General features: G+C 38.9%; 1 pseudogene across 1 annotated transcript; it reads right to left on the minus strand.

The window, feature by feature from the left end:
• Positions 1-8,295: 8,295 nt before the first annotated feature.
• Positions 8,296-8,904, minus strand: LOC308430213 (dnaJ homolog subfamily C member 8-like; annotated as a pseudogene). Its single transcript has one exon. The product of its transcript is annotated as a dnaJ homolog subfamily C member 8-like (transcript).
• Between the last annotated feature and the right edge of the window lie 5,644 nt (positions 8,905-14,548).

Below are 14,548 nucleotides of genomic sequence, written 5' to 3' on the forward strand. Positions count from 1 at the left end.
GTTGCACCACTGGAATGAATGAAATCTGTAAGGAAAATTTCATCTTTCCAGAAATTTACTCTGCAGTGTGTTTCTTTAGAACTCTGACATATTTAAATCAAAGACTCGGGAATACCAGAGGCACTGTCAGTTACCACTGGGGAGTGCACTTAGAAATATTTTCCAATTCTGTGATCACAAAAGGAGTTTGACATACATTTAACAACTGCCAGCTTAACGTTTTGTGCTTATTGCTGAGGATAAAATACATCATCTTTTAAAACGATTGGAGTTTGTTATAAAATCAATTTTGCCGTTGACTTTTGGGTATTGTGAATACAAAGACGGTGATATGAAACTAGAAGATTTATGTAATCTTTATAACGAATTCTACAGTAAGCCGGATAGGTGATTTTTGTATGACATGCATGTCAAGTGTGTGTCTACAGAGCTTTGTAAGTGGGTGGCAGAGTCATTCCGTTGCTGAATCATATCTCAGTCATTCTTCTACACCATCCTCAAGGTGACCAGGACAGTGACAATGATCTAAGGAGCAAGAGTTAGGGATCACTGTCACTACGTCTTTCAGCGTGTGCACAGCACCACCTTCTTCAGTGTTTAGCAGTATGAAATCAGTACTGGCCCTCATTTGAAACCCCAGAATTTGGGAGATGAAAGTAGGATGAACATGAGTTCAAGGTCATTCCTAGGTGCATCATGAGTTTCAGAGCAGTCAACTATGTGAAATTTGCCTCAAACTACGCCAAACCTCTTAAGTTAATTATATTATATAGAATACCACTTCAATTTTTTTTTGGGGGGTGAACCTTGAAGAGAAAGTTCACAATTTTATCTACTTCAAATAAAGTATGTTCTTTGCAAATAATAGGGCCGCCATTCCTCCGAGAATTTTCTGGTACAAGAGGAGAACTAGCGTTTTTTTTTTACTCAGTCTGCTTGCTGTGTTCCATAGTGCACTTGTTAAACCACAGAACGAGGAGCAACCCATCATAAGCAGAGGACAGTAATGTGGAAAGCAGCAGCAGCAGGAGCAGCAGCAAATAACGACAACAAGGCATTTGACAGAAAGTTCTGGAAGAATGAAAACGGGATGATACTGAGGAACACACTAGAGTGGTGGACACTTTATTTCAACCATACACAGACATGTGAAGTGGAGAGCTGTCTCTTTTTGAGAATGCTTTTCACTCAGAGGACAAGATTGCCTGTAGAAGCAAGAAGAGTTGCAAGGAGGCATTTAACAGAATCTATCATTTAGAGGAAAATTCTAGAAAGAGATGTCCTGGTATTTTCTATCTTACTGTTGTTTATCTTCTGTTAACAACACAAAGCATCCCTGACCTTGTGTGTTCAACCTTCATACAAAACTCAGAACTTCTGAGAAATGATTTGTTCTCTAGAGATGGGGCATTTACATAGCCATACTTGGATCTGATTTTTACCTCCCTGGCCTAAGGAGCTGGACAGTATAGGCTGTAGTATTACTTGGATGCCGCCCATTGTCCATGTTGTCCCTTCTCTGAGTGCACAGATAAAAGCTTGTTCACTCTAAAAAGGAAACAGAATCTGTCTTACAGAGAAAATCTACTCCAGCTGTCTTGATTCACAAATATTAATGGTTACCACAGAATTGTCAGGTAGACATCATAAAGAATAATCTTAAACATCTTTGTTTGAGGCCATTTCTTGGTGTATATACCTAGGATGGCTTCAAACTCACTAAGTAGAAAAGACTGGTCTATAACTCATGGTTGGCTACTTTACCTAGCCTCTGAGTGCTGCGATTAGGGTGTGAGCCACCACATCTGTCTACAAGTCACTTATTCAGCATTCATTTTTAAAACGTGTGGTAAACAATCAATGTATTTTAGATTCTGTTACTGTCACTTGGAGAGTAGGAAGAAAAAGAAGTTCCCCATCTCATTAACTCACATTTCAGGCAGAGAATCAGACAACACACACATAATAAGTATAAAATCTGTACTTTAGGTAGGGTGGTAAGGATGGAAGCGGTTATGGTGACATGAGGAAGGTCAGAGCGCAGCAACTGGAACAGCTGGTACAGGGATGAGCAGCAAATGGAAGGTCAAAACCAGAATATAATGACCATCAAGGAGATACAAGGTCTATGGACACCTGCAGTTTTCCAAACTAAAAATCCACAGGTAAATTTGAATAGAGACTACCCATTGCTGAGGATTCTGCAAGGTTAATGGATACCTTAGAGTGTCATGAAAGGTTAAGACAACTTACTAGACTAATGTTGACCAGGAAGGTATGTTTGGAGAGATTAACTTGTTCCAAACATGATCTGCAAGGGGGGGAGGGAGTGGGGCAGAGGAAGCATGAAAGCAAGAGTGAGAGCAAGAAAGAGAGGGGAAGTGGGGAGGGGGAGGGAAGGAGAGAGGGAAGAGGGAGGTTGGAAAGGGAGACAGAGACTGAGACAGAGACTGAGATGGAGATGGAAATGGAGACAGAGAGAGAAATATTAAGATAGAAGCTGACAGAGAAGTGAGAATGAAATAAGATGAACATTTCCTCAAATTTAAGAAAAAGTTAAAAAAAAAGAGTTAAGATGTCATATTGAAAAAATATATAAAGCAGATTGTTAATGATAATGACTATAAAAATCATGTGCCTGGGCATATACTGGTAAAATTTCTAAATTTCAAGAAACATTTTTAAAGGTCTTTTGGATTTTTAGATTCAAAGAAGAAATGTAAATAAAGTAATTATTATAAAGCAAAATAAGCCACCAATAAAGAAAGACAAATCACTAAGGTGGGAAAGAGGCTGCATCAGATTTCCATCTGGTCATCTGGAATTAAATCTTAAATAGACTGTGATTTACAGGAAATTTATGAGGTTGGTCAAGATGTTATATGGCTTCCTATGTAAAAATGCTTATTGCCAAGCCTGTTGACCTGAGTTTGATCACAGGGACCCACAATTTGGAAGGAAGGAACTACTTCAGCAAGTTTTCCTTGGACTGCCACACCTGTGCCTGAGGCACATGAACCTCTCTCCCAGAAAAGTTAAAATAGATCTTCATCTATAACTATAGAATATTTATCCAAATATGCATACCCACAGAAGATAAATAATTATCTATATATACACTTATATATACTTTTTGAAGAAAAAATGTTTTTAGGTGTTTTAGATTGGTTTTGCACCCTGAACTTGATTTTTCCCCTGTGTGAAGGGCTATGCAGCTGGGCTTGCAGATGTATTCCACTGTGCTTACCTAAAGAAAATATTTATGTTTTTGAGAGAGAAAATTACCTAAAAAATGAAGTAATTTGTTACATACAAGAAACTCATCTCAGAGACAAAGACAGACACTCAGAGTAAAAGGGTGGGAAAAAACCTTCCAGGCAAATGGCCCCAAGAAGCAAACTGGAGTGGCCATTCTAATATCGAATAAAGTAGATTTCCAACCAAAAGTTATCAAAAAAGATAACGAAGGACACTTTTTACTCATTACAGGGGAAATTTGTCAAGAGGAACTCTCAATCCTTAACATATATGCTCCAAATACAAAAGCACCAATATTCATAAAAGAAACCCTACTAAAGCTCAAAAAATACATTTTACCCCACAAAATAATAGTGGGAGACCTCAATACCCCACTCTCACCAATGGACATATCAGGGAAATAAAAACTGAGCAAGGATACTGTAAAACTAGCAGAGGTTATAAACCAACTGGAATTAATAGATATCTACAGAACATATCATCCTAAAAAAAAAAAAAAAAAAGAATACCCCTTCTTCTCAGCACCCCATGGCACCTTCTCAAAAACTGACCACATAATTGGTCAGAAAACGAGCCTCAATAGATATAAGAAGATTGAAACACTCCCATGCATCCTCTCAGATCACCATGGCCTAAGGCTGGTCTTTAACAACAACAAAGACAACAAAAAGCCCACATACACATGGAAACTAAACAATGGAAAAAGGAAAGCCTATTCAACAAATAGTGTTTATCCAACTGGCACCCAGCATGCAGAATAATAAAAATAGACTTTTTCTTATATTCTTGTACAAAGATCAAGTGCAAGTGGATCAAAGATCTCTACATTAAACCAGGTAAACTGAAACTATTAGATGAGAAAGTAGGGAAAACCTTAGAACTCATAGGCACAGGAGAAAATTTCCTAAACAGAACACCAATAGCTCGAGCTCTAAGGTCAAAGATTAACAAATGGGACCTAATGAGATTGCAAAGTTTCTGTAAGGCTAAAGACACTATCATGAAAACAAAATGGAAACCAACAGAGTGGGAAAAGATCTTTACCAACACCACATCAGATAGAGGCCTAATATCCAAGGTATACAAAGAACTCAAAAAGCGAGATACCAGAGAATCAAACTAACCTATTAAAAATGGGGTACAGACTTAAACAAAAAGTTCTCAGTTGAGGAATATCAGATGGCTGAAAAACATCTAAGGAAGTGCTGAACATCCTTAGCCATCAGGGAACTGCAAATCATAAAAACCCTGAGATTCCACCTCACACCAGTCAGATTGTCCAAGATCAAAAACTCAGATGACAATAGATGCTGGCGAGGATGTGAAGAAAGAAGAACACTTCTCCACTGTTGGTGGGGTTGTAAACTGATATAACCACTCTTGAAATCAATCTGGGGGTTTCTCAGAAAAATGGACGTAGTACTACCTGAAGACCCAGTTATTCTACTTCTGGGCATTTACCCCAGAGATGCTCAAACATACAACAAAGATACATGCACCACAATGTTCATAGCGGCTCTATTTATAATAGCCAGAAGCTGGAAAGAACCCAGATGTCCTTCAGTAGATGAATGGATATAAAAATTATGTTACATTTACACAATGGAGTACTACTCAGCTATCAGAAACAATGGCCTAACGGAATTCTCAAGAAAATGGATGCATCTAGAGAATATCATCTTGAGTGAGATAACCCAGTCACAAAAGAACAGACATAATATGCAGTCACTGATAATGGGATACTATCCCCAGAAAGCTCTGAATACTCCAGAAACAACCCACAGACTGTGTGAAGATCAAGAAAAAAAGAAAAAAAGAATATATTTTAATTAAAATAGAACTGTATCACATCCCCCTTTCCTTCCTACAGACCCTCCCAGTTTCTCTCCTAACTCCTCAAATTAATACCCTCTTTTCCTATATTATTGTTACACATATACATATGTGTATGTATATGTACCCACAAATACTTAATTACAATGTTATAAAAATGTATTTGTATACTTTTATGCAAATATGCTTAAAAATCTGTACATTTATCTTTTTTTTAAAATAAAGTTAAAAAAATTTAAAAACATGAAGTGATTAGCTTAAAAATATTTGTGATTTTGTGAAAGTAAATAATTTTCTACTCAGGAAGAAAAAAATCCACCTATTATTTCTTTGTTCATCTCTCTGTCTGTCTATCAACCTATTCTTTTTCTTCCTACCATTTGTCTATCTATCTTCTAACTAACATTAATTATCTACCTATCAGTCTCTTTCATATATATATCTACTTATAGTCTGTCTGTCTGTCTATCACCTGTCATTTATCTAATCCACCATCTATTATCTGCATGTTATATATCTCAATGTATATTAGCAATCAGTGGGAAATACTAATGCAAGTAGCAAGGAAAAGAAAACCGTGTAAAAGAAAACCCAAATGAGCTACTTGAATTGAAGTTCTAAACTATCTTGGCAAAACACAGGAAGAAGCTAAAGACAACATCAGTGGAGATTTATGTTAAGATGATACGTGATTGGATACTAGAGAGGTAGGCAGGGAAAGGTCTAGGAAGCCAGAAGACAGTGGGGGATTGACAGAGATAGAAGCCTATGTGTATGTTCTTCTCAGCAAATCTTTAGCTTGAGGAGATTGTTATTATTTTTATGGTTTCAATATTTAAATGGGTTTATTTATCTCATATAGATGGGCAGTTTATATCTTTGTCCATTGGTTGTAAGCTTATTGTGTAGAGGGACTGGGGGTTGAGAATTTAACATATAAACATGTTTGATAAGATAATAAATGTGGAATTAATTCTGCTGTGATTAGAAATGGTATAGGCACTTTAAAATTTTTGTCTAGAGAGCCAAGTCACTGCCATCAGGATTCGGGGCCTGCCAGCAGACTGCAGAGCACCCAGAAGAGCCTCAAAAACCCTCCCCCACCTGAACCCACAGTGAGCCCACCACAGGACCCCAACTGTGAATCCAGGGAGAGTCAAGCAGGAACTCTCCCTGCCCAGGTAGTATGGTGTGTACAGAGAGCCAAGTCACTGCCATCCAAATTCATGGCCTGTCTGCAGTGAGCCAAATACCCAGTATCAATCTCCCTCCTGAACACATGGGCTCTCAGATCCACAGGAGAGACAAGCTCCAGTCAGAGACAAGATCACCTAACATCACAGATAACGAGATGGCAAGAGGAATGTACAAGAATCTAAGCAATGGAAACCCAGACAACCTGGCAACATCAGAACCCAGTTCTCCCACAACAGCAAGTACTGGATTTCCCAACACACCAGAAACGCAAGATATGGACTTAAAATCATACTTCATAATGATGATGGAGGTCCTTTTGAAGCATATGAAAACTCCTTTAAAGAATTACTGGAGAACACATATCAACAAGTAAAAGCCATTAAAGAGGAAACACAAAAATCACTCCAAGAGCTACAGAAAAACACGACCAAATGGTAAAGGAATTGAAAATAGAGATAGAAACAATAAAGAGATCACAAAAGGAAACAACCCTGGAGATATAAAACCTAGTAAAGAAATCAGGAGTCAAAGATGCAAGTATCACCAACAAACTACAAGAGATGGAAGAGAAGAACTGAGGGGCAGAGGATAGCATAGCAAACATTTGCACAACAGTCAGAGAAAATGCAAAACTCAAAGAGCTCCTAACCCAAAACATCCAGGAAACAATGAGAAGACCGAATCTAAGGGTAATAGATATAGAAGAAATAAAGAAAGAAATTAAGGATTTAAAAAAATTTAACAAAAATAAAGGCACAACATACCCAAACTTACAAGATGCAATGAAAGCAGTACTAAGAGAAAAACTCATAGCTCTGAGTGCCTCCAAAAATAAACTGGAGAGAGCATACACTAGCAACTTGACAGCACACCTGAGAGCTGTAGTGCAAAAAGGAGGTACACCCAAGAGGAGTAGACAGCAGAAAATAATAAAACTCAGAGCAGAAATCAACCAAATAGAGACAAAAAGACCTATACAAAGAACCAACAAAACTAGAACCTGGTTCTTTGAGAAAATCAACAAACCCTTAGCGAGACTAACTAGAGGGCATAGAAAGAGTATCCAAATGAACAAAATCAGAAATGAAAGGGAAGACAAAGCAACAGATACTGAGGAAATTAAAAAAATCATCTTGATTTCTTGAATCACTCAAAGAGTAAAATAAGCCTATACTCAACACAACTGGAAAATCTAGAGGAAATGGACGTATTTGTAGATGGATATCAGGTACCAAAGTTAAATCAGGATCTGATAAACCATCTAAACAGCCCCATAACCCCTAAGGAAAGAGAAGCAGTCATCAAAAGCCTCCTAAGGGGAAAAAAAAATCCCAGGGCAAGATGGGTTTAGTGTAGAATTCTATCACACCTCCATAGAAGACCTAATACTAATATTCCCCATACTATTCCACAAAATAGGAAGAAAAGGTACACTACACAACCCATTCTTTGAAACAACAATTATGCTCAAATCTACACCATACAAAAAACCTATAGAGAACTTCAAACTAATTTTCCTCTTGAACATCTATGCAAAATATACTCAATAAAATTCAATGCAATCCCCATCAAAATTCCACCTCAATTCTTCATAGAGTTAGGAAAAGCAATTTGCAAATTCATTTGGCATAACAAAAAACCTAGGATAGCAAAAACATTCTCAACAATAAAAGAACTTCCAGGAGAATAGTCATCCCTGACCTAAAGCTATATTACAAATCAATTGTGATAAAAACTGCACTGTATTGGTAGAGATAGGCAGGTAGATCAATGGAACAGAATTGAAGATACTGAAATTAACCCACACAACTATGGTCACTTGACCTTTGACAAAGGAACTAAAAACATTCAATGAAAAAAAAAACAGCCTCTTCAACAAATGGTGCTGGCTCAACTGGCAGTCAGCATGGAGAAGAATGCAAATCAATCATTCTTATCTCCTTGTACAAAGCTCAAGTGCAAGTGGATTAAAGACCTCCACATAAAACTAGATACACTGAAACTCTCTCACTTGGCTTTTCCCTGGGCTTCAGTCTCTTCTTTTCTCTGTTGCTTCTGCTAGTGCATTTCTTTGGCTTCTTTCTCTTTCCTTTTAATCTTCAGCTTGCAAACAGCTTTATGGTCTGTTTGTAGACTGCCTGTTTGAACAGTTCCAGACCATCTTCCTCTACGTTTGTAGGCTTTCCTTCCTTTATTTGTCCCCCCCCTGCCCTGTCTTTAACAGTGTGTTCCACGTATTCTTTTCCTGCCTGAATTACATCCAAGGCCCTCTTCTTTTGTTCCTAGTGTAGTAGCAACTTGTAAGCTTTGTCCAAAGCTTCCAAAGCCTTTTGTGCTCTGTCAGCATTGTCAGGTTTTTGTCAGGATGCACCGAGATGGACAGGTGGTGAACCCTGTTTTGTTCCTCAATCTGTCACTTAGGGATCTATCTGAAGAACTTCAAATGGGTTCAGATACAGTAAGAGGAACCAGGACGAGCCAATCTTTCAATCTGATTTTTGGAATTAGAACTGAGTCTCTCCTTTCTATTTGATTCACCTCACTGTAGAAGGTCATAAATGCCTCCTTGGTGTGGCCTCTGCTGCCAGAAGCACCACTCTCTCCCGAAGCCACCATTTTCCCCACAACAGAACTTTTTAAACTTTGCACAACACATCAAAGTGAGTAGGGTAGATTAGGAATATTCACAGGCTTAACTTTCACACCCAGTATTGAAGGGGGTTGGCAGTAAAAGCACCTTGATGGAAGAAGTTGTTATTAAGGTTATAGCCACCAGAGTATTTGAAAGCAGAGAGGAAATTCTAAATTAATGTCTTTAGGAAGAAGAGAAGAAATAAACAAAAACTGGCTTTGACAGCCACAGCCAAGTAAGAGTACATGAAAAAGACAAAAGAAGTCACAGTCAATGAATATGAGATGAATATCACTTATCAAGACAACTGTGGATATTTACCCACTGAATTATATGTGGGACGACAAGATAAATCTGTAACTTACTTTTTAAAGAATTAGTCATACCCAACGTCACAAAAATGAGCATCAAATATAAAATCATTGTCTTGTAGGACGTGATTCTTTCCTTGTCCATTTTAGCTTTATGTGGATTGCCTATTTGTGTATTACAGAATTCCAACTAAAGGATTCTCAATACAATTTGTACTTAAAGAGAAGCTATCTATCTCAGTATGGAGCTGTCCTTAGAAGTTAGTGTAACCAGACAAGGCTGCTACTGTTGCTGCAGGTGGGTAAAGCAAGGAACATTAGGGCTGCCTGTTCTAGGGAGTGTAGAGGATTCCCTGCTTTGGCAGAGGATTCCACTTCAAGAAATCTCAGACTTCGCCATCTTCAGAGACTTATCAGTACCATGGCAGGTGGATAAAGATTGAGAGCTTGCCATTTTCACCTGCTCCCTGGTAACTTTTGGCCGAGGCTGTCCTGAGAAGCAGTTCCTCTTGGCTCAGTTGCAGTATGTGCGTATGTCTGGGTAGATACGGGGGGTGGGGGGGGGGAACAGAGCAGTGCTGTATGCATCACACCAGAATCCTGACTGTCTTAGAACTCACCTTTCAGCTGAAGATGCACAGTGGGCATCCCTGGTGCACTGCTTGAGGTGGGATCTCAAGTGTGTCTCCACCTTATCGGTCGAGGATGTTACCAAGGCTGTCAGGATCATGTCGATCCTACCACACCTGAGGTTAGAAAGGTGTCCTTCTGTGTCCAAAACAGGCATCCAACATACAGAAGGTAACTGCTATTGGCAGCTTGAGAGTCTCTACAATCTATTGATTCAATTCACATTTGAGTTCTCACTAATAAAGTAATTGAAGGATTTAAATGTATGTTACACCCTAATTTTGTTGGTCTGTTCCAGCCATGGGAGGGTTGAAATAGTTTTCTGTATTCCTGGAACTATTGACAAACCATATACAATGTGTTTTAGTTGTTTCTCTTTTTGGCCTTTGCTCTCCCAGGTGTCTTACAAACAAAAGAAACAAACACATAAACAAAAACCACAGAAAGAGTCTTTACAAATTCTTGATCTTTTTTATAAAGACACAACTCAAAAATCATTGAGGCAGTGTATAGTGTTCTAATATCATACTTAGTCAGACTCATAGATTTGAAAGTTTTTCTTTTTCTCTTAAGGATCTGTATTTTACTTAGCTACAGGCTTAGAGTAATATTGGAGGGACATAGAATAGCAGATAATGTTCTCTTGGTCTGCATAATTTTTCCTGTGGACTATTAATTTGCCTTTGGCAAGGGGATTCTTCAGTGTCGAAATATACTGTACCTTTTCCTTGAATCTTAGGTGTTTGTTTCATACTTTTGCTTCCTAGAACTTATTTACTTGTGTTTTGAACAAAATTAGAGGCTCACATTTTTGGAGCAGGACCATTGTAGTGTGACCCTGCTTTCTCATTGAGTTCATAAGGATAAGTCTTAGAATCAGCATCAGGGAGACAGACAGAGCTTCTGCGGTCCTGATGCAAGGCAATAATAGATTCACAGCATCACCCACCAGTTATTCTGGTCAGAAATACTTAGCTGAAACAAATCCACCTTTTACTTCTGACTTCCAGCTTTCAGAAAATAGGGAAGTGGAAAAAAAGATTTAAATGCTACCATGAAGAACAGTGAAATACACACAGCGGGACCTTTGGTAGGAGGCCTGGCCTGGAATTTACATGTAACAATTCAGTGTCAGAAAAAGGTCTTCATGCATTGAGAGGAGAAATTATCATTTTATTATAAAGATGCTTAAGAGACAGAACAGATAAATGCTATGTATAATTCTCAATCGCAACCCACACAGAACAAATAAGCTGTTCAAGATACTTTGGAATGATTAGAGAGATTTGAATATTAAAATGGAATCTCCAAGGAAATGCGATCAGACATCTACTCAAACCCAGATAGGGAACCCTTGGCAGTCTGAGTCAGCCCTAGTCTAATTTAAGGAACCAGTGAATTTCCTGGGCTTATGTATAGGCATAAAAATGAAGAGATAACTTAGAAGAGCTTGGGAGATGCAAAGGCACCTGCATCACTAAGGAGCCGAGCCCAGCATAAAAACTCATACGAGATGCATCCCTAGAGCTTCCTGCACAAGTTACAGTCAGCTTTCTCAGTCATAGAGTCTCCTTTACCAGAAGTTGTTATGTGATGCTATGTAATGTATGTAATGTTATGCTCATGTAAACTTGGAGAGAGGTCTGGTGAATGTTTTGAGTTTCAAGACCTTCCTGAGACTTATTTATTTCCTTAAAATGTGCTATTCTTTACTTCTGTTACTTGGTATGTGTGTACACATCTATGAAGTAGTGTGTATGTGCATGTGTGCTTGTGTGCTTGTGTGTATGTGTATAGTGTATAAGTTGAGGGCAGAAGTAAGCTTTTAGGAGTTGAACAGCTCATATCCACCTGAGACTCCTGTTCCAGGGGATCTAACACTCATCTGGTCTCAGCAGGTGCTGAACTAATGACTCACCACAACTTTAAGTAATACAAACTGTAAAGATATTTAAAGAATAATTCACAGGCATTCGCAAATAAGACAGTAAACCAAACAAAACAAAATACAAAACCAACAAACGTCATCTCAAAGAAAAATGTTTCCTTCTTGCCAATAAATCCCACTTCTGCACCTGTCGGTTTAAGTTTTCTGGTTCTAGTTTCCAGCTCTTTTAATCACTTTCACTCATTCACTGAGTACTTCAGAGTGTGGCTCAGCATTTTCTTCATCCTTGCAATTCTCATGAGATGAAGTGACTTTGACAAGCAGTCAAACAAATGCGCACTACACTGGCCTCTGGGTCTCTTCTTGCCTTGTGACAGTCCTCCCTGTCCACTGAATACCAGCTTCCTTTGAATGTCACCACCTCCAGCTTTATAGTTTTCAGTGGCACATACGTGACCACTCTATCTTAGCTGCGCCCCTTTCCCCTCTTCCTTGACCCAGTGCCAGGTGTGCCCAGACCCTTCTCTTCCTGTTGACTTTTCTCTTCCCATCCCTGCTATACACGCATCCTTGATTCTCTGGACACTGCCATTTCTACCCCTCAAGTCTTCTTCTCTTTGTATTTCTTCTTTGGAAAAGCCTCACCTGAATTACACGAGAGTTTCATCCTTGGCTCACTATGGCTGAGGGAGCAGTCAGCCCTGCCAACTGGTATTTTAAATCTATAACCGCAAACCTCAAGTGAGCCCTGGGGAATGCCTAGCAAGTCTACTCTCTTCCAACCTCCAAAACCACTTCCCTCTTTGCTCTTAGCCAAGCAGTTTGCCTCTCAATTTACTGAGAAAATAACCATCATTAGAAAACTTGCTTTTCTTCTGTTCTAAATCCCTGTAAGTCGGGCTCTTCTCTCTCTCTCTTTCCTCTTGAGGATAATCTTGTCTGTTCTTATTTCTCCTCCCCTTTGAGTGTCGGGATGCACCCTCTAAGTACACTGAAAGCTTCAGTATTGAGACTTTCCTTCTTTCCTATGTGTCAATATTTCCAGAGAGAGTGGATCAGCAACTGAAGGCCATAGTTGGTAGGTAACTCATCATCCTTACTCCTGTTTTGGGTCTGTAAAAGCCTTGTTTTGGCTTCTTAAACTCCAATTTGTAGTTTAATGAATGAATGAATGAACGAACGAACAAACGAATGAACCAACCAACCAACCAACCAACCAACCAACCAACCAACCAAACAATCAATCCGTTAGAGAACATGGTAATCTTTTGGTTTTTCTTCCCAGGTTCAGAAGAAAATAAAAAATACCACAGATTAATTTAGAGTTTCTTTTTCTTGTATTACTCCCATATCCTGATGCCCTTCAACTTTACTGTGGCTATAACAGGATGCATGGGCAATAGATTAAGATAAGAGGTTTATTCTGTGGCTCTAGAAGTTAGACTACATAAGAAGATGAATCTGGGTTCTGGTGGCTCTTGTGGTATTTTAACTTGAGTTAAGTGCAAGGGAGCTGATCCAGAAGTGAGAGGAGGGCTGGATTCCTGAAACAGTTCACATGTTTCTTCTTTCATGAAGGCTCTGCCCCTGAGATCCTAATGCACCTGAGTCGGTCCAGTTTGTAACAGGACTACTCAATACTGGTTCAGGATTCTATATGTGAATTTAGGGATAAAGTCTAACCACAGCTGTGACTCTGACTGAGGAGCTCCTCACTAGGTCAACCACAACTTCCTCATAGGTTGCTGCAGTCCACCCTCTGCCACTCTCCCCTCCCCCATTCTTGTTTCTTCCCTTTCATGGGAGCTACAGGCTGGTAGATTTCAGTGAGTTCCAGGCCAGTCTGATTTACATAGCTACTTTAACTAAAATTAAAAATAACCCTTTTATCTTTATGTTAAATCGCTCTGCTGGTTCTCTCCAACTTTCTCTGTCTTTCACAGTCATTGCTGCTCACAATTGCTTTTCTTAATATTGTTTATTCCTTAAGATTTGCATACAATATATTTTGAGCATACCTTTCCCGTCCCCAACTTCTCCCATACCTTCCTCCACATCCTAACTACTCAACTTCATGTTCTTTCTTTCTTTTAAGAGAAACCAAAAAAAAAAAAAAAAAAAAAAAAAAAAAAAAAAAAAAAAAAGATGGAGTCCAAATTGTGTTGGACAGCTTCTCCTGAGCATGGGGTCTACTCTGGAGTGTGGTTGATAATATCCAGTGTCAGCCCATTGAAAAAAACTGATTTTCCCTTTCCCAGCAGTTACCAATTCTGTGTAGCTTCTTGGCTAGATGTGGGATTTGCGACCTTTTCTTTCTTCTGTGCTGAGACTTTGAGTGACAAACTTCTTACGTTCTAAGTCCATCTTGGTTCCATCATTCTTTTGCAGGCTCCTTTCATCACAAAATTATGTAAACCTTTCACAATCTGCCTATGAGGTTGCTTTTCTTATGTATTCTGGATAGCACCCTGCAGTTATGTTCATTGTAAGCATATTATGGGTATGCTACCTCAGCATGTGATGTGTCTTTACTTTGCTTACCACAAAGTTAAAAACTTTCATGTGCTTACATCAAAGTCATGATGTAAATAAGGCTGGTCTGAAACTTCCAGAACTCCACCTGCCTCTGCCTCACAAGTGTTAGGAGTAATAATGTGGGTATCACACCTGGAAAATTCTATTTTCTTTTCTCCAGTCGCTGACATCTGACCTTGGATGTCTACTGCTAATCTCCAACAGAACAAACTACAAGCTTGTATTTTCATGACCAGATCCTTTCTGAGTGTTTACTGCTTTTGG

The sequence above is a fragment of the Micromys minutus genome (assembly GCF_963924665.1).
Source record: "Micromys minutus genome assembly, chromosome: 15".
Taxonomy (NCBI): Eukaryota; Metazoa; Chordata; class Mammalia; order Rodentia; family Muridae; genus Micromys; species Micromys minutus.